We start from the raw sequence: 22,257 nt of genomic DNA, 5'->3' as shown, positions 1-22,257 counted from the left end.
TAGAGATGCTGGATGTAGTCCTGTGGAACGGCTTGCCATGCCATTTCCACCTGGCGCCTCAGTTGGACCAGCGTTCGTGCTGGAAGTGCAGACTGCGTGAGACGACGCTTCATCCAGTCCCAAACATGCTCAATGGGGGACAGATCCGGAGATCTTGCTGGCCAGGGTAGTTGACTTACACCTTCTAGAGCACGTTGGGTGGCACGGGATACATGCGGACGTGCATTGTCCTGTTGGAACAGCACGTTCCCTTGCCGGTCTAGGAATGGTAGAACGATGGGTTCGATGACGGTTTGGATGTACCGTGCACTATTCACTGTCCCCTCGACGATCACCAGAAGTGTACGGCCAGTGTAGGAGATCGCTCCCCACACCATGATCCCGGGTGTTGGCCCTGTGTGCCTCGGTCGTATGCAGTCCTGATTGTGGCGCTCACCTACACGGCGCCAAACACGCATACGACCATCATTGGCACCAAGGCAGAAGCGACTCTCATCGCTGAAGACGACACGTCTCCATTCGTCCCTCCATTCACGCCTGTCGCGACACCACTGGAGGCGGGCTGCACGATGTTGGGGCGTGAGCGGAAGACGGCCTAACGGTGTGCGGGACCGTAGCCCAGCTTCATGGAGACGGTTGCGAATAGTCCTCGCCGATACCCCAGGAGCAACAGTGTCCCTAATTTGCTGGGAAGTGGCGGTGTGGTCCCCTACGGCACTGCGTAGGATCCTACGGTCTTGGCGTGAATCCGTGCTTCGCTGCGGTTCGGTCCCAGGTCGACGGACACGTGCACCTTCCGCAGACCACTGGCGACAACATCGATGTACTGTGGAGACCTCACGCCCCACGTGTTGAGCAATTCGGCGGTACGTCCACCCGGCCTCCCGCATGCCCACTATACGCCCTCGCTCAAAGTCCGTCAACTGCACATACGGTTAACTTCCACGCTGTTGCGGCATGCTACCAGTGTTAAAGACTGCCATGGAGCTCCGTATGCCACGGCAAACTGGCTGACACTGGCGGCGGCGGTGCACAAATGCTGCGCAGCTAGCGCCATTCGAGGGCCAACACCGCGGTTCCTGGTGTGTCCGCTGTGCCGTGAGTGTGATCATTGCTTGTACAGCTCTCTCGCAGTCTCCGGAGCAAGTATAGTGGGTCTGACACACCGGTGTCAATGTGTTCTTTTTTCCATTTCCAGGAGTGTATTTTGTAGTTACTCAAGTGTTTTTTTATTTTCAATTTTTTTTATTTTATGACCTGGACGCTTTGCAAAAGATTACTTACGCATGAATGGTTACTTTGTAACCAGTAAATAAGGAAACAATGATTAAACACATGCAACTTATCAGGCATGAGATAGTCACTTTGCACCGTTTCAGACTCTATTTTATGAGTTATCAGTACGTAATACGCTGCTGAGCGTCCCACTGCTGCCACAAGTAATTGGCTATAACCCTAGAATGAATAAAGCTATGTTTAAAATAACAATGGCACTGTTTTTCTGGTGAAATTCTCTATCTGTTTAATATGTCATGTGAACACATTCCCATTTGAAATTTTGGAGTTGAATCAAAGATGGTGGCTTTCAAGATGGCCCCATGTTGGTGGCATAGCCTATAACGTTTCCCCCTTCCAGCTCCTCGTGTGTAGGGGCTCTGTTTCCTTGTTTGCTACTCCATTTGGATTTTATTGGGGTGTATAATGTCATCTCCCTTTTATTCTTCCTTGGGAGAGACGCCTAGGAATTCTTACTCAAGGACAGACAACTTTCCCGCCGGCCCTGGTTGGACACACAAGGAGATAACCGTGATGGATGGATGGATGGATATGGTGGATATGGGTGCTCAACAGTGTAGTCTTTAGCGCCAGAACGGAAACGACATCGGACGAGTGTCACTAAAATGCAGCAAGTGCTAAAACAGGACTAAAATTAAAAGTGAAAGGCTACATAGGCAGTTTGCACGTCAACAGTTGCAAAGTGGAATGCAGCACATAAAGAGGATAACTGCAAGAGAACGTAGGTGAAAGGGTTAAAATGAAACACATAGCACATGTTTGGAACTGGCCTATTACATGTATAAAAAGGAGTGGTAAGCCACTCGCAACACACTAAAATATCCAACCTAAAATTTTTGGCTGAAGCCCAGAAACATCACAGTACCTTAAAACTTTCTTGACACTCGCCCCGTCATCGGCTAGAATCGAGGGCAGATCCCCACTAATATTAACTTCCGTCCTGACAGAACGGTATAAATCACACTCAACTAAAATGTGGCGTACAGTGATTCGTACGCCACAGGCATCACACAGTGGGGGTTCCTCTCGCCGTAGTAAGAAGGCATGCGTAAGAGGACAGTGCCCTATGCGAAGACGTATAAGGGTCACTTCGTCACGCCTAGGTGACCGGCAGGAGGAACACCACGGCTGGATGTTGGGTTTCACCAATCGCAGCTTATTTTCCCTCCCCGCCAGCCACTCCTCCTCCCACAATTCCATACACTTCCGCCGTAGCACAGAAACAATACCTTGCAAAGGAATAGAACATTGTGTCACCTCCGGTAATCTGCAGGCATCCTTGGCAGCTCTATCAGCTTGTTCATTTCCCCGTATTCCCACATGCCCTGGCACCCAGCAAAAGGACACTTGCTTGCCCTGTCGTTGGAGGATGTACAGTTGGTCGTAAATCAGCTGTTCCAACTTCTCCGCTGGGTACAGGTTCTGCAGTGACTGTAATGCGCTCGTTGAGTCAGAGCAAATTAGAAAGTTTTTGCCCTGAGTGCACCGTATCTACTCCAATGCCTTCAGGATCGCGTGAAATTCTGCGGAAAAAACAGTGTATTCCTGGGGAAGGCGAATCCTGATGACACGTCCGGGGAACTCTACTGAGCAGCCAAGAAAATCCCCTGTTGGGATCCATCAGTGTATACTACTGTAAAATCATGACGCCTATCTGAAATATTAAAAAATAAGGATTTGAAAGTATGTACTGTCTTTCTTAAAATTTGCCAAATCTAAAATCAGTCTGGGCCTCTGGAGGAGCCAAAGTGGGTATCTGCTCCAACCTCGACATGAAACATTAAAACCAGCCACACCCATCTCTAAAATGCAATCCTTTGCACGAATCCAATAGGGCCTTGTTGCTCGTTGCCGGTTGCGAAAAAGCCTTTTCAGTGGAGGCTGAGTAACAGTGTGGTATGCAGGCGTGTTTGGTGTGGATAATGTTTGATGGGCCTGGCGCACCATTAGTAGACGCCGCCGGAGGTGAAGCGGCGGTTCACCTGCCTCTGCACACAGGCTCGGTATGGGGCTCGTTCTGAAGCCCCAGTGGCCAGCCGAATCCCCTCGTGGTGCACCACATCCAACAGCTTCAAATAAGTGGGTCTTGCAGACCCATACACCATGCATCCATAATCAAGCCGGGACCGCACGAAGGCCCTGTAAAACCGGAGCAGACAAGTCCTGTCTGCTCCCCATGTGAGGTGACTAAGACATTTTAAAATAGACAAAGCCTTAAGAGACCGTTTTTTCAGTTCCTTAATGTGTGGCAGCCACGTAAGCTTAAAATCAAAAGTGAGGCCCAGAAACTTCACCGTGTCTTTAAAATTCAGAACGGTGTCCCTCATCCTCAACTCAGGCAAGTCAAAAATGGAACGAGAACGGTTAAAAAGAACACACACCGACTTATCAGTTGAAAACTGAAAACCACTCTTCTGTGCCCAGTCATCCAAACGTCGGAGAGTGAGTTGCAACTGACGAGTCGTCGTTGCAAGGCTTGAAAAAGAGAAAAATACAGAGGAATCGTCCACAAACAAGGAACACTGCACAGGACTTTTCACAACAGACGTAATACTATTAATAGCAAGAGCAAAGACTGTCACACTTAAAACACTACCTTGAGGGACACCGTTCTCTTGTGCAAAGCGAATAGACAGTACGTCTCAGACTCGGTACCGAAAATAACGTGGCGACAGGAAGGACCGAATAAAATTGGGAAGACATCCACGAAAACCCCATTCGTGGAGCCGCCTGATGATAAGATGCCTCCAAGTAGTGTCGTATGCCTTTTCAGTGTCATAAAATATTCCCAACAGGTGATGCTGGCGCAGGAAAGCCTGTTGTATGGCCGCCTCCAGGAGGGCCATGTTATCAAAGATGGAGCGATACCTCCTGAACCCACGCTGAAAGCGACTAAGGAGTTGTCTGGATTCTAACATCCAGACTAGGCGGCGGTTGACCATCCGCTCCAAGGTCTTTCCCACGCAGCAAGTGAGGGCAATACTACGGTAACTACCCGGGCACGTGCGGTCTTTCCCGGGTTTTAAAAGAGGAATTAAAATTGCTTCACGCCACGAGTCAGGGAAGTGACCGAACATCCAAACTAGATTCAAAAGTCGGAGGAGGATTTCTTTATTTCTCCCTGTGAGGTGCCGCAGCATGCTTTGGTGGATTCTATCCTGACCAGGGGATGTATCACAAGCACCACACAATGCAGAATCCAGTTCCCACATGGAAAACGGGCAGTAGCACTCTTCTGTATTGGGTGAGCGGAAGTCAAAACTGCTCCTCTCAGCAGCCACTCTGTGGGGTTGGAAAGCTGGATTCTGACTGGCGGTTGCAGTAATAGCTGCAAAATGAGCCGCCATAGACTGGGCAATATCTTTTGGGGTCGTTTGGAGAGTACCATTCCACATTATAGCAGCCATAGGGCACCTCCCACCTCTCCCAGAAATCCTCCTGATGGTCTCCCATACAATGGAACTTCGCGTAGAACGATTAATGGTGTTAAGGAATTGCTGCCACGACCTCTTCTTGCTCTCTCGTATAATCCGACGACACTTTGCCCTCGCCACCCGAAAAGCTGCAAGGTTCTCTACAGTTGGCCGACATTTGAACCTACTCAGAGCTGCCCGCCTAGCCATGATTGCACAGCGGCATTCGTGGCTCCACCAAAGGACAGGCTGCCTCTTCGGTTGTCCCGTGGACTTTGGGATGGGCGCTTCACTGGCGCGGTGGATCACTTCAGTAATATGATCCACCCATTCCTGGACACTGACCCGATGTTCAGACTGGGCGAGTTGACTATACAGTGCCCAGTTGGCACTACCGAGCACCCATCGAGGCGGTTTCCTTTCCGGTTCCACTGTATGTGGCAAGTGAATCCGGATGGGGAAGTGATCGCTGCCGTGTAAGTCATCAACTACTTCCCATGCAGCAGTGTGGGCGATGGCTGGAGAGCAAAGCGATAGATTAATGGCAGAGAACGACCCAGTTGCAATGCAAAAATGCGTGCTGTGACCTGTATTTAGCAAATGGGCACTGGTAGACAGAAGAAGCCTCTCAATTCCTCTACCCCTGGGGCAAGTACTCACAGAGCCCCAAAGCATATTGTGTGCATTAAAATCACCACAGAGTATGAAGGGGTGGGGGAGCTGTGTAAGAAGATCACTGAGAGCCTCTTCGTCAAGCACATCATGTGGGGGCAGGTAAAGCGAACGTACTGTTAGCATATAACGCACATGGACTAATATTGCAACTTCCTGTAAATCCATCGTGAGGGAGAGAGGCGAGGAGTGGTAGTCTGTGTTGACGAAGATACCTACTCCTCCTATAGCTCTCTGTCCACTCAGGTCGTCCTTTTTGTGGAGGACATATCCATGTAGCTCAGAGGTGTATGTTTCACTGAAATTTGTCTCTTGCAGACATACACACATAGGTCTATCCTGAATCAATAGACGTAGTTCTTCCATATGTGTCCTGAACCCTTGCAGGTTCCATTGTAGTATGGGAGCCATCACGGTGGTTGTATTTTCTGCCTCTCTTTCCGCCGAGGTGGGGAGACTGCAGCGGGTGGAGGCTCAGTCTTGGGGTGAGATGATTGCCCCATATTCTCAGACTCCATCAGCTCTGGGGAAGAGTCTGATGAAGCGTCTAGCGGGACCACATTAACATGATCCGAGGGTTTACCAGCCGATTTAATCTGTTGGTGCTGCTTCACATGTGCTTTCCTTTGTTTAGAGGGCTTTGCTGGAACAGGAGCTTGGGTGTTTATCACCATGCTGGGCTTTCGAACAGCCTTAGCAATCGGAGATTATTGGGGCTCTTCAATGTTAGCTACTGTACCTTTCTCTGCTGTTCTAGGAGGGGCTACAGGCTCTGATACAGTTGCTGCTTTGCAAGTGCACTGACATGTGCACGTGTTCGTGCCAACACTAACTACCTCCGTCTGTGTAGATGCATCGACCTTCAGAGGCGGCTTCTGAACAATGGAAGCAAAGGACGTAACGAATGTGGGGGGCTGCATGGCCTTAAAGATATTTTTGGCTTCACTGTAGGGGATACGCTTAGTTGTTTTTATTTCTTGAATTTTACGTTCCTCTAGGAAGATTTTACAGTCCCTACTCCAAACAAGGTGGCTTCCAGAACAGTTTATACATCTGACAGGCGACGAACAGTCAATTCCGTCATGGGCAGCCTTACTACAGTTGCCACACATCGCTTCTCCCTTACACCCTAGAGTTGTATGCCCAAAACGCTGGCACTTAAAACAGCGCATTGGGTTTGGGACGTAAGACCGGACGTTTAGTCGAAGAAATCCTGCCTTCACGTGTTCTGGGAGTTTGGGGGTATTGAAAGTAAGAATGAAGGAGTCTGATTTTACCAGGTTCCCATCCACCCTTTTCATGATGCTCTGAACGTCAACAATTCCCTCCTGAGCCCACTCACTCTTTAATTCTTCTACAGGAATGTCAACGAGATCCCTACAGGTAACAACACCCTTACTGGAGTTCAGGGTGTTGTGAAGCTCTGTATTCCCCCAAGCTTTTAGCTGTTTGAAGGTTAACTGCTTGCTGAGCAGTTGATGTTTCAACAAGTAGTGTCCCATTCCGTAAACGCTTCACTGATTTTAAAGTTCCAGCTATTCCTTCTAGACCCTTTTGAATATAGAATGGTGAATCCTTTTCAAAGGAACCCTCTTTCCTTTTTATAATTAAAAACACATTCTCGTTTTCAGTATGTGCTCTGTTACTCTGAACTGCTGTACGTTTCCTGACGCCGGAGTCAGGAGGACTGGCTAACCTAGCCCTCTTGTTGGATTGGGCGGTAGTGCCTACCAGCGGTCAACCCATCCCACTGGCCAGCGAAACATTAGAATCAGGAAAAGAGGAAGAATTCGTGGTATTCATAGTCGTACCACGAGCAGCTAGGGAAACTTACGTCCATCCAGACAGAGCCGCACATGCCTGGATAAGCCTTGTACAACTGAGGCGCGGCAGGTTCCCCATAGGTTGCCCGCTAGCAACTGTTCCACCTCAACAGCCATGCATCTTATCGGCGCGCAGCACACCTTAAGATTGAAGGTTTTTTTTATAGAGGTATGTACCGTTCTCGCGATCCAGGCAACCAAGCCAAGATCCCCGGTCCCTAAGACACACAACGTTCCACCGTTGCGCCAAACGGTGGTCGCTGAAGCATGTCCAGAGCTTACGGTATCAGCAGACTGGCGACGCACACCAGTCCACAGCTCGAGGACCCCGGGTTCGCCAAGCCCGTACCCAGCAAATGAATGCTGAGCACCCTGAGGGAGAGATAACCGTGCCTGGAAATGTCATGAGAAGCACACTGTCATTATCTATCTTATAGAAGAAACAAGTTCTCTTCTTTTTGAGTCATCAGTCCTCTGATTGGTTTGATGCGGCCTTCCACGACTTCCTCTCCTGTGACAACCTCTTTATCATAGAGTATCACTTGCAACCTACGTCATTTATTTGCTGGACGCATTCCAATCCATTACCCTCTACAGCTCTCTCTAGTGCCATGATAGTTATTTCCTGATGTCTTAACAGATATCCTGTCGTCTTGTCCCTTCTCTTTGTCAGCGTTTTCCACACATTCCCTTCCACTCAGATTCTGCGAGGAACCTCCTCATTCGTCACCTTATCAGCTCACCTAATGTTCAACGTTTGTCCGTAGCACCACATCTCAAATGCTTCGATTCCCTTTTGTTTCGGTTTTCCCATAGTCCACGTTTCACTACCATACAATGCTGGGCTTCAAACGTGCATTCTGAGAAATTTCTTCCTGAAATTAAGGCCTATGTATGATACAAGTAGGTAGACTTAACTTGGTCGGGAACGCCCATTTTGCCAGTGCTAGTCTGATTTTTATGTCTTCCTCGTTCCGTCCGTCATTGGTTATTTTGCTGCCTAGGTAACAGAGTTCCTTAACTTCATCTGCTTCGTGACCATCTTATGTTAATTTTATCGCAGCTCTCATTTTGCTACTTCTCATTACTTTCGTCTTTCTTCGATTTATCCTCAATCCATATTCTGTACTCGGTAGACTGTCCATTTCATACTGCAGATCATGTAATTCTTCTTCATTTTCACTCAGGATAGCAATCTCATTAGCGAATACTGTCACTGATATCATTTCATCTTGAACTCTAGTTCCAATCCTGGACACTTCTTTTAATTCTATCGTAGCTTCGTCGGTGTACAGATTGAACAGTTAGGGTGAAAGAGTACATCCCTGTCTTACAACCTTTGTAATCCGAGCACTTCGTTCTTCGTTTTCTACTCTTATTATTCCCTCTTGGCTCTTGTAAATATTATATATTACTCGTTTCTCCGTATTTCTTAGTCCTATTTTTCTCAGAATTTCGAATATCTTGCACCATTTTACATTGTCGAAAGCTTTTTCCAGGTCGACAAATCTTGTGAACGTGTTTTCCTTTTCTTCCTTACATTATCAGTCCCAACGTCAGAATTGCCTCTCTGCACTTAAAATACATAAAATTTGATTAATATTGTACACAGGTGAAGCGAAAGATTCTGCAAGAAAGAGTTCGAAAGCTTATTGCCATTACTGATTGACTGACAACGTGTAACTACTATGAACGTTCCACGGTTATATAGTTCTGTTGATGAATTGTTAAATTTGCTTAATTTGCGACGAGTGTAATACGCCACACATGAACATAGGGTAAAAAAATGCCTTTTCTTTTGTCTGCATATTTTCCAGCCGCAATAATAAACAGTTAAAATGCGTCAAACGTTATCTCAGAATGTATCTCAGGCTGTACACAATTTGAACTTGACAAACTATTGAATCGCAGAAACAAGCTCAGCTATACTTGGATCTCATCGGACCTACAAAATAAATAGCTCGGCATGTGACGAATGTGATTAGCATCTGATTGGGCTAATTCAGTGCGTAGTGGTTTCCACTGCAAAGCTGTAATTACCTTTAACTGAAACTGAAATGCTGTATCTGCATACGAGAATTGCGCTGTGTTGTAGGGCAGGTGTAAATGCGTTTGCAATTGCTTAATGCAGTTGTCCCCTTCGCTCTCTCTATCTGCAGGTGAGTGTCTCTGTGTGAGTGTGTGTGTGTGTGTGTGTGTGTGTGTGTGTGAGTGAGTGTGTGTTCGTACACACGTTGACTTTCAATAAATGTTAGCTCAATGAATGGCGTGTAGTAAAAGATAAAACCTTACATTTTAGTTTCCAAAATGATGCCACTCCCGGGTTCGATTCCCGGCGGGGTCAGGGATTTTCTCTGCCTCGTAATGGCTGGTGGTTGTGTGATGTCCTTAGGTTAGTTAGGTTTAAGTAGTTCTAAGTTCTAGGGGACAGATGACCATAGATGTTAGGTCCCATAGTGCTCAGAGCCATTTGAACCATTTGATGCCACTCGAGTACGAAACAAAAGAGATGTGAAAGTAAAGTAATCTTTGTTGTTTCATAGTGAATCGTAAATGGTATGCTATCATAGTTCGTTCGATGGCATCATGGCTGCTTCCCTGAACCGTCCTGTCCAAACCGATCCCATGCTCCGTCTCCAATGAACACCTCACCTACGAGAAGTAAACGCAAGGATTATTCTAGTTTATCTCTGTTATTACTTACACGAATAATTAAACCAGGTTAACAAAAATTAAAACAAAGAATTCCGTTATTTCATCGTAAAAATCTGAATTGGTAAGGCAAGTGCTTACAGATATTGAGTAAAAAAATTATGGCTCACTACACGCGTTCAAAGCGGAAATTCTTTATTTTACTTCAGATCTAATTGGTCGATTTTAAATACACGGGTAGTTTTTGCTCAACGTTGGGTGATAATGAACATGGTACCATGTTACTCCTCCAAAATTGCTAACGATAGGTCACTCTGATTTGCGATAAATATTCTGTTTATTCATCTTCACATTTCCACGATAAACAGTACCGCAGGTCTCACACCGCGGGAAAAATGAACCGAACACCCAATCTGACACTGGTAGCGATTTTTAATTATAGCTGCGAATATATATGAAGGACTGTTGAAACATCGCAGTGCTGCCACTACGGTCGTTGTTAGTTTGGCAGCCTAGTAACATTTACATTTTAGCTAGGCGCATACACCGACAACACACAAAGGCTCAAACGCAGAAGACCAACATCTCACTTTTAGTCAGGAAATAGACAGTTGATTCTCTATCTCTGCAACTGAAGTTTTCAGACACCACCAAATTCGCCAGTTTCGTTAACGTTTGCATTATCTATAACTGGTGAAATTGACCGCTAAAGAACTGTGGTACTACTTAAAATCCCAAAGTCGCTGAATGGTTGAGGGATCCAACTGCTACATCCGTTATATAAGTACCATCTTACATAACATCTGCTAATTTACTTTTCTGACAAGGTTGCGACCTAATGTGACTAGAGTCAGTAAAGGCATTTACTCAGTTCCTTGGATGAAAAGGCATTCGCAATGCGTTTCAGAGAAGTACTTTCACGGATAAGCGGTAGTTCTATGTAAAAATTTTAAAAAACTTCAAGTGTTAAATGGCCACAAAGACCCAAGAATTTTGATAATTCTCTCTTTTTTTCTGGCAATTTTGTGAATACGTGGCACTGTACTGAGTTGGATCGGAAAGCTACCCACAGTGTATCTTGTAGTGTGAGTACGATTTGCATCGAAGGGCAATGAATACAAAGCCTTCAATACAGATGAACGTTTATATTCGACCTCTAGCGGGAGTCCAAAGCATGGATGACATGGAGGGGGACTGCAGATTATGATGATGAGGTCCCATACTCCGAGGAGCGTAGGGGACGATGAGGGAGACCCGCACGATCGTACTAGGCAAGGTCCTAACGGAGGTGATTTGCCGTTGCCTTCCTCCGACCGTAATGGGGATGAATGATGTTGATGCAAACAACACTCAGTCATCTCGAGGCAGAAAACATCCCTGACCCAGCTGAGACTCGAGCCCGGGACCCCTTGCGCGGGAAGAGAGAACACTATTGCAAGACCACGAGCTGCGGACTGCAGACAGGCTGTGCTGGGTGGTAATGTGTGTCGGCAGCGGAGCTTGCAGAAATAGCCGGCGCATCCGATGGAAACACTGTGTCCGGATGGTGTAGTGGATAAAGTAACAGCCTACTAGGTAGGAGATTCCGGATTCGAGTCCCAGTCCGGCACACGTTTTCTTTCGTCCCCATTGGTTCCGCACAAATGCAACTGACCGGATGTGACTGATATCATTAATTACTTCTCTTTTCTTGCCCTTCTCACTACTACAGGAAACTAGCAACGTATTCTCCAAAAACGACAATTAATGTCTTACAAAAAAAAATCAACCTCCAAAAATGAACACAGACACACCACACAAAATTTCTGCAATACCTAAACGGTATTTAGTTCTCCACTGCAGTCGAAGAAAACGGTTTTATATCTTTCAGGGCATTCATATTAATAATAAACGTGATGGGGCAATCAGTCATTATACCGTAAAAAGATCCACATGGACATTTAGCTGAAAGCTATAAGCGGCCACCAACCAGCTGAACGCCACATGGATCTCTCGACTGCCGTGCACTAGGTCCGAACCGAACCATACACGTGTATGTGGCGAAGAGAACCGGCCATGCATTGAGAAATCGATGGTGGCGGAGCACGGCATGAAAGGCCGTCAAAATTCACCTTTGAAGCACTAAGGTGTTGTGTCATGTAACAGGATTCCTTGACTTCATAATCAAGGAGGTAGCTGAAAAACAAGGAGACCTAGAAAGCAGCCAGTGCCTTACCTGAGAGGAACGCAGCAACGGTTGGGCTTAATGACCACAAAAGAATCAGCCACTCCTTCTCCGTGGACTCCTGTTCCGCAACTGCGGCGAACACTCCAGAACACTTGGGAATGGTCAGACTGTCACATGACTCTAGCAGATGAACACTTGAAAACTGGAACATACTCGTATATATCAGCAGGGCACAGGATCACAAATAGGAAGACGGAAACCGAAACATCTATCAGTTTTCTCGACGCTTAACCCCGGAAGAATTCACCTCTGAAATTCACCACTAAAGCCTACATTAACAAGAATAAAAATGATACTACCCACAGCAAAGTGTGATGACACAAACAAGGTGCAAACATGATACGAATCAAAGCTTTTTTACTGGAAAGAAGAAAAAGAATATTTCCAAAATAAAAATTGCGTTGTTGAAGGAATGAATATATAGCAATGAATCTCTATTAAAAATATAACACAGGAGCTGGTGTCTCAGTTTGTAAAAAGAAGACAAGAGTTTTACTGAAGGAAAACAACGTAAAATATCTTAAAAATTACGTTGAACTGAATCTCACAAAAAAATTATCTCACGGAAACTGTAGACTCATTTACGGACTAATGAAACATCTGAATAAATATATCGAAATTTTAGACCTCTTTACGACTAGGTAAGATATAATAGCAGAATTGCTTTATAAATCATCTGAAATGCTATTTCTCAAGTTCTATAACCCCTTATTTCTTCAGCGATTGTTTAGTTGAAGTGAGAAGCTTTGTAACTCACTTACGTGGATTACACGTACTTATTACGGAGAAAGAGTTCTTCGATCCACGGAGCTTCCGTAGTCTGGCTGGAAATTCCATTAGCAAACGCGGCCTGAATCCACGCACTCCCAGCTTGAAAAAATCCACATGTACACCTACATACATACTCAGCAAGCCACCGTATCGTACGTGACAGAGTGTATCCTGTATCACTACTAGCCATTTCTTTTTCTGTTCTACTCGCAAATAGAGCTATGGAAAAACGACTGTCTATATGCCTCCGCATGACATATCTAATCTTATCTTCATGGCCCTTACCTCTGAATGTATGCGGCGGCAGTAGAATCACTCAATAATCAGCCTCAAAAGGCGTATCTCTAAATTTTATCAAAAGCGCTCCTCGGACAGAACGTCGCCTTGCCTCCTGTCATTTCCATTTGAGTTCCGAAGCATCTCCACAGTACTTGCTTGTTGTTAGAACCTAACGGTAACAACTGTAGTAGCCCGCCTCTGATCTGCTTCAACGTCTTCCTTTAATTTAACCTGGTGCGGATCCTAATCACTCTAGCAGTTTCCGATAACGGTTGGCACAAATATCCTACGTGCTGTGCCCTTTACAGATGAAACACAATTTCCTAAAATTCTCCCCACAAAACGTAGACGACCTTTCACTTCCCCTATTGCAGGCTTTACACGATCATTCCAGTCTGAGATTACTGTGAAATTACACTCCTCAGTATCCACAATCATTTGTCGGCGGTCAAGGATAAATCATTGTCACTGCTGCACTTAGTCAATGCATGCCAAAAAGAGCAATTTTTTGTTTTCTGTGACACGAATTTCGAAATAACGGGATGATGCAAAACCTTTGTTGATGTGTGTCGCTAGGTACACTGTACCTGGAATAACACTGAAAACATTATGTTTAAAACCGTCCGCTGGACGCAAGTTTAAATGTTCTGCTGCTGTTTCATCGACAAAGCGTTTTCCTCTCCCTTTTCTGTTTCTCTGTGCTGAGAATCGTTATCTCAACAATTTTTAAATATAATTACTCTCATTTATCTTGACTGGACTTCCGCAACTGTTATATTCATCATCAAAGATAAAATTCGCCACTGTTGTCAAAATTATTTGTTTCTAAAAATGAAGCACAGTCCGGTTTTTGACATGTGTCTCATCTTCAGGAGCATTTGCAAAATTATAAATCAATTATGACACCTATCCACATTGTTAACACAGGGATAGCTAGACAGAACCAATAGAAATCCTTAGTAAAAGAAATATACGCATATATGAAAGTGTGTGTTCGTAAAGGATTGTAGATGAAGTTCAAATACGTTCTAATAGTGCCCTTCTGATATGTGGCTCCAAAAAGAACATGTATTCAATCATAGGCCTACCAGGATGCCTCTCGTAGAGGAAGACCTACATAGCTACATAAAAGGACCTAGGTCGCCAATTAAAAGAGCGGAACTGCCGTTAAATAGAATCAAATATAAATTATTAACGACCCGACATCCCAAATCCCCATTAGAAAACTCACAATGTTCCGCCCATAAGATTGTGTCACACATCTATCTGCATAGAGGTAGACACGCGGTCTTTTGAAGACGGAAACGTCCGAGAAAAGGGTTATATAGACTGTGCACATGCAGTCATGTGTGAAAACATAGTTTAACTCCTTGAGTGAAGTTTAATACTCACCAGTGCTGGATACAGATCCACCAGACCCGTAAACAGCAAGCAGCCGTCTATGCGTAACGTATTTTATTTAATTTTTCCACTAGATTCTTGAAACCGGCACTTTCAAATATATTGCGGCTTCCCATGCTTGAAGCACGATGTTATTTATGTTTATTGCAGCTAATACTTCATACGACATTGAAGACATCAAGACACATTGAAATGGTTTCAAACACATCTGAAAGACCTTTAGTTTAGTAAGTGCCCCCATAGTTAACTTTAAAAGCAACTTCAACCGCCGTTGCAAATGGATCCACAGCATCTACCAGTGCAGATCATCACGTTACCGATAACATGTGAAGGTACGATCCAATACATTCCTGTAATACTTTCCATCAATATGGACGGTACAAAGATTTAACGAATGAACACCACAAAAATAGCCAACGGATTTTGTTTTAATGCTTGCACGCCAGCTTCCCGATAGATGTCACTTATATAACTGTCAACGGACAACCACGGACATTGGCATAACCCTGCTCACGATTATCTGAAAGCTATAAACCATAACTTTTCAGTTTATCGCAAGTCATTTTAGCGACTGATGGACCAGTCTTTTGGCCAAAGTCAAGAAAGTCGACAAAACACTCTCTAAATCTGTTGCGATTTTCTTCATCAAGGACAACATAGTGCACTATGAAAACATATTATTCTGATGTGACTTCATCGAGAGTCGTATCTACCACAACAGATAAGTATTTATTACGTTTCACCTCTGTTTCAACAATATGGACAACAAAGTCTTCAGCCATTTCCATAAATTCGTTCAGAACATCGTATGTCAGACAGTGAACCATGCGTGTTCGTTTTCGTTGCGATGCTTCAACTTTTCTTAAATGCTGTTTCATATTGGGCTCAATCTTCACCAGAACCTCTAAGAAACCCAAAAAATTGTCATTTCGACTTTCCCCTACTAAGCCACTATCACCTCTCAAAGCGAAGCGTCTTTCCAAGACAAAAAGCATTATTGTGATTACGCTATGCATTACTTCAGTACAATAACGCTCTTCTCTTACAATGATTCGGTCTAAGGGATTTTCATTCGCTGATCCACTATTTAGCCCATTTTTCAAATTTTCGTCATTCCAAGTATTACGTTTTGTGATCAGTACTGCTTTCATGTTCACTCACGCCTTTTTTAAATTTGCTCCAGTCTTTTGGTAAACCCCAGTAATAGCCTACAGCCGAATCAAACTTTAGACATATTGACAAACTATTGGCTTCTGTTTCTGTTGATTAGTAAAATCATCATATGAACGTCGGTCGAAGAACCCAAAACAGAAGCCAATAGGTAATTTGTTAAGAAGTGCCCAGGAAACCCTTAACAATTTTGTGTTAAGACATATCATTTTGTGGCGAAAACAATCGTCAAGCAAGGCAGTAAACTGCTTGTTTTCTTTACTTCACTCAAGTCAGTACCTTTTTGATATTAGCCCGTTTAGCCGTTTACAAGACGTGCTAAGCACGTCTGAAGAGGAAGGATGATTATTTTTCGGTGCAACTGGAGGTTTTTGTTTTTTTGCTCAGGTCCTTACCTAAAAGCTGCCTCGACCTCTAAGCTGTTGAAATGCTTTTTTTTCACTCTATAGCCTGATAAAAAAACCTAAAACTATCCTATTGCATATCGATACAGCCATTAAGACATATTCAACTTCTGGAACGATCCCGTCATCTGAACTAACACTACCACACACACTTTTGTAGGTGTGTGTGTGTGTGTGTGTGTGTGTGTGTGTGTGTGCACTCTTTCTCAACGAATATGTTACCCTTATGTCATCTATCTCTTGGTCAATGTGGTTCCATCTCTGCTCCTCGGATGCTACAGATTCTTCTGAACAACGTCTTTCCCCCATATCAACATCTGCTAAATTTTTAACAATGGCACAAATGTTTGCATAAGAGGGTGATTCTTAGACAAAAATTGCGAAGCATCACCAAGGAATTATCCGAATGGGAGTAAACTTCTGTAAATGTGATGTACATGTAAAGGCAAATGATTAAGATTGCAGAAAATTTGGGAATCATTGAAGAGAAAGAGCTTCACATACTGAGCCACAAATAACTCGTTGGTCCACCTCCGGTCCTTATGCAAGCAGTTATTCGGCTTGGCATTGACTCATAAAGTTGTTGGATGTCCTGATGAGGGATATCATGCCAAATTTAGTCCAATTAGATCATCAGAATTTTGAGATCATTGGAGGATCCTGCCAATAATACTCCAAACCTTCTCAGTTGGAGAGAGATTCAGCGATTTCGCTGGTCAAGGTAGGGTTTGGCAAGCACAAAGGCAAGCAGGAGAAACTCTCGCCTGTGCGGGCGGGCATAATGTAGTTCAAATATAAGCCCAGGATGGCTTTCCACGAAGGCAACAAAACGGGGCGTAGAATGTCATCGACATACCGCTCTGTGGTAACGGTGCGGATGATGGCACCAAAGGGGTTCTGCTATGAATAGAAATGACACCCAAGACCATCACTCCTGACTCTTGGGCCGTCTGAAGGGTAACTGTCAGATTGGTATTTCACCGCTGTTCAGGGTGCCTCAACACTTGTCTTTGCTGGTCATTGTGGCTCAGTTCGAAGATCACTCATCACTGAAAACAGTAACGAGAACCATAGGGCCGATGGAATACTACGACATGGCTACCCACATCATCAACGAAGCCCCGCCTATTTTTACTCTTGGGACGTAAACTGGACCGAAGTCGAAAACAGTGTGAAATGACACTCACCTGTAGAAAGAACATTCTTCCATTGCTCCATAGTCCAGGTTTTATTGTTTCATAACCACCTTCACCGGTTACGGGCATGTCCATCACTGATGAGCTCGGGATGTAATTTCCTGTTTATGAACCTCCCTTCGTGTTGTGTTGATGCTGACATGGTTCACGAGTGCAACATTTAGTTCTGCTGTGAATTTTGCCGTTGTTGTCCTCTTTACTTTTCGTACCAATCCTCTTCAACGACCATCAGTCCCGATCACTCAACAGACACTTTCGTCCATATTCTTATTCAACAGACGATGTTTTCCTGCTTGCCCTATGGACATTATAAACATTCGATACGATGTCTCTTGTAACATAATACCAGCCATACGATTGACAACGATATACCCACTATCAAATGCACTGACTCCCGACATAGTGGTCTCATGGCACAAACAACACTGAAGGCTTTCACGATCGGATGGTACTGTTGTTGATAATTCTTCCGGGTTATATGGCCGTGGTCCATGGAAGAAGTATCAACAACACACAAACTGTTCTGACCATGACTGACATCTGCAAGCTATTTCGAACATTGCACGGGTGCCATTAAGGGTCAAATAGAACGGTGCAACCTACTGGCTTGGCTAGCATCTCCATTTATGTTAAATAATACGTTTCTCGCGGTGTTTCCATAGCTTTTGAATTCCCCTATGTTATCTTGAACAGAGATTAAAGGGACTACTTTAAAAAAAATCTCAAGCCTGTTCCCTCCTCCTCTTTTTCCAACTGACCTACGTTATCGACTCTGATAAGAAAAATACATTCGTATAAATTATCAAATCTGTTACATTCTAAGCATCGTTTAAGCATGAAACCGATGCAGTACCCGCCAAGTGGATGACGTACAAGGCTTCCAACCATTCGAGACCTTGCAGAGATACATCAACATCGGCGCTTTAAACAAGGCAGCGCACTAAAATGATGTTTTCTCTAATTAATCGTATATGCTAATTACGAAAAACTATGTGTTAACTTTTGGCGAGGAGGGTAGCGTCTTTTCCGATTACTTTTCCTATCAGTGACTCTCAAAAGCGAAATATGCAATGCTGTAAAGAAACCATATTTTTACTCCTGTCCATTTAATTTGCCCACACATTATAGATTCTCAAATATCAAGCTTGGTGTTGTGTTTGTCAGTTCGAAAACTCCATTGCTACAGTTCTCCACTCAAGTCTTTTCCGTGCATCTCTGAATAACAATTGCAACGTAAATCCATTTGAACGTAGTTACTGTATTCATCCCTTGGTCTCCTTCTATACTTTTTATCCACTACATTTCCCTCCATTACAAAACTGACTATCCCTTGATGCCTCAGGATGTGCCATACCGACTGATCCCTTCGTTTAATCAAGTTATACCATAAATATTTTGTAGCACTAGTTCCATTCGGTACCAGCTCATTAGTTGTCTGATTCACCCACTGTAGCACATCAGTCAAACGGTACAGTGTCCTCAACGACTGTGACGAAAAGAGTGTAAGAAAATCTTAACGCCTAACTTTGTTGATATTTTCACCCGGCACGAGCGTGAATAGAGCACTTGTTTGGCGGAGCGGACACAAGAAAGATGATAATATGGGGGAACGGAATCTATACTTTCTTAAAATAGTTCTCTGAGCTGTGATTATTTAACAGCACGCGACTAACCGCCTTGTTAATATGCGATTGCGCGAGGCGCTTTTCGAATCCGTTGAAATTGATGTCTACCTCTAGCGCTCATAGAGACAAAAACGTGAACGTAATCTCAGGCATTATATTTCGTGTTATCACTTTAAAATATTGCTGCAGGATATCTTTACCGTAACTAAATTAATTAAAAGAAGTCTTTAAAATAAAGAAATCATTTCCTTTTTTTAACGAAATAATCTGTTTTTCCGAGAAGCGGCCAAGGTCTGTATTGAACTGGCAGGTTTTAGTTTTTACTTTAATACGGAATAAATTAATTTATGCTCTTTCTTTTCTTTACTAATTACGACGCGAGTCTTTTAAAGCGTCCGTTGATGACGGAACGCAATGAAATTATTCCTATGCAAGATGTCTGCCAAGAATGGTCGATTGTTCGGCCGTTCTTGTTGTTTATCCAGCATACTGAAAACCTTGAAAATAAACCTTATTTTTACTTCTGCTTGAAGGTCACTATATACATGAAAGCAAAATTCACAATTACAATAAATTACAATAAATTATTTAAAATTCACAACTTACAATGCGAAATGGCCTCCGTAGCGTGCGGTTTCTTCAAGGCTAGAAAGAGAGTGTTTGTAATAACGCTGGTCGTTTTGGTTTCTTGCATAAGCGAGTAAAAGAACAATAACATTGCTACATAGATTCTGTACAGTTTTCTTATAGGGTCTTTTCTCTTTTTATTTTTTTCGTTTGAGTACAAGTTACCATTTTGACAGTTAATTACAAGCGCGTTTCCAGAATCCTCACGTGATATTTTCAATAATTTAAAATTTTCGATCTTGATTTTACTTCGTTTTGTGTCCGAATCGTCGTCGCACAAATTAATATTTTGTACCGCGTATCGGTACACAATGTCTCTCAACTCTAAGCGTGTGTCTACTACGCCAGAGGTGCAGCGCGGTAACTCTAATGTGTCATAATCACTTGTCCTTTAAACACTGGCATGTGTTTCTAGACCATTAGCCGTCATTTCTGTGTAACGAGATTAAGGAAAATAAATCTGACTGTACTTTGGGGAGCATTACAACAAATACTGAATTTTTATTTCTTTCTCTTCATAGCATTTCTTGTCACTGAAAGACATGTTCCATATCACTAGAATGAACGTCAGTCTAAATTGTTATCTTATTCTAAACAGTTCGTAACTATCATTAATAGAATTTTAGTAACTTTTATCTCCGTGGACGGGGCTAATTTCATTGTTTCGGATTATTGAATCGTGGAATATCTTATTTGATTACGTATTCAAGCAATAGGAGCTTACAGAAAAATATATAACCAGACTAGGATTCCTAATTTTTAGCATTCGTCTATAGCACCACATTTCAAATGCATCTATTCTCTTCTTGTCTGAACAGCTTATCGTCCCTGTTCCAGTTCCGTACATGGCTACACAGCAGATAATGAAAGAGTTCGTAACATTTTAATTCATATTATATTTAACAGATTCCTCCCTTTTAGATATCTCTTTTTGCTGTTACCTGCCTATGCCGGCAGTCATAAGTTATTTTGATGCCAAAATAGCTAAATTCATCTACTGGTTTCCGTGTTCTTATTTCCATTCTTTAAGCATTACCTGATTTAATTCAAATACATTTCATTATCCTTGTTTTACTTTCGTTGCTGTTCATCTTATAATCTCCTTTCAAGGCACTATGCATTCTTATCAGCTGCTGGTTCGATTCTTTCTTATCTCTTACAGAATTTCAACACATAAATTCTTAAAACATTGCTGGAAATTAACAGTGATCTGATAAATATTTAAAGTACTTATCAGTCTTGATCAGTTACCAGTGGTGCCCTCAGACACTTACCAATGCTCTAGCGTCGTCTCGGATCACCAACTCATGAGACTAGGTCTAAAGATGATTTTTGATCAAATCGAAACCAGTTATAATTTTAACGTGTAATTCTAAATCCTTGTTAATAAATCCTTGCGATCAAGGATGATTAATATTTTAATCATCAGCACATCCTGAAGTTGTTATATCTTCTTCCTGAACTTTAAGTCTTTCTCGAAGTCTTTTGGCCAATTAAGTCCCATATCCACTCTGTTATCTAAGGATTTCTACTAGGCCTATGTGACCCACTGCTACTCTGACTACTTCATCTCTCAACGCTACCAATTCGTTTTCTGTGGTACTCCTTTTCCTCTCTTCAATCTAGTGTTGCCTAATGTTCTTACTGAAACTCCCACTAACTTCTGAATCTTTCCATATATGTAGGTCCAGTTACCTTAGCTATTTTTTCCGTCGACCGAAGCTTCCGAGCGGTTCTAGGCACTTCAGTCTGGAACCGCGCGACCGCAACGGTCGCAGGTTCGAATTCTGCCCTGGGCATGGATGTGTGTGATGTCCTTTGGTTATTTAGGTTTAAGTACTTCGAAGTTCTAGGGGACTGATGACCTCACAAATTTAGTCCCATAGTGCTCAGAGCCATTTGAACCATTTTTTGCTACTTTTTCCAACTTCCACAATTTTGATTTACAGATCAGAACCAATATACCGTAGTCAAAATCCACACTGTAACGTCCCCCTTCCTAATCGCCCTTTTAGATGGTGATATAACTGACCGTCATCGTGAATGCCTAATCAAATTTTACAGTGAGTAAGGGTACCGTTCCCAAAGGAAAATAATACAGGTTAGTATGAGGAAAGTATACAATAGAGCCACCTGAAGGGAGAATCTATTCTAAACCTAATTTAAATATTTATAATAATTTTGAAATAGGTGGAATATAGTGCAATCGCTCAGGAACTACAGAGTGAGGAAAAGGGTACCACGTAATAATTTTAACACAAAAAATACTGATAATACAAAAATACTGGTTAGCAAAAAAGGGATAATTAAACGGTCTTCAGCTCACTAGAGCAAAGGAGTTCTAGAATCTTAAGAACGGTATGACAAAGAAAATCAAGTAACTACTCAATGGCATGGCAAGAGACCGTTGTCACGCTTTTCACAACACAACAGTTTACGAGAAAATAAATGAACCAGAAAGCAATAAGTTTGCAGTTACTAGGTGTGAAATACAAAATTTGGAAGGAAAAGTTAAATAAATGACTGACTGTAACTGAAGCTATGTTATGTAAAAAGTGACTTTCATAACCTCAGCGCAACATAATAGAGAATTGGGAAAAAGGCTAACAATTTACTTTTAATTATTGGAAAATTGAATTTAATTTACTTTAAGCAAACGAGCTACTGGTTTTACTTTTTATACAGCAGCAATAAAATACAT

This window comes from Schistocerca gregaria, chromosome 2 (assembly GCF_023897955.1).
Source record: "Schistocerca gregaria isolate iqSchGreg1 chromosome 2, iqSchGreg1.2, whole genome shotgun sequence".
Classification (NCBI taxonomy): domain Eukaryota; kingdom Metazoa; phylum Arthropoda; class Insecta; order Orthoptera; family Acrididae; genus Schistocerca; species Schistocerca gregaria.
Note: the sequence above shows the minus strand (reverse complement) of the source record.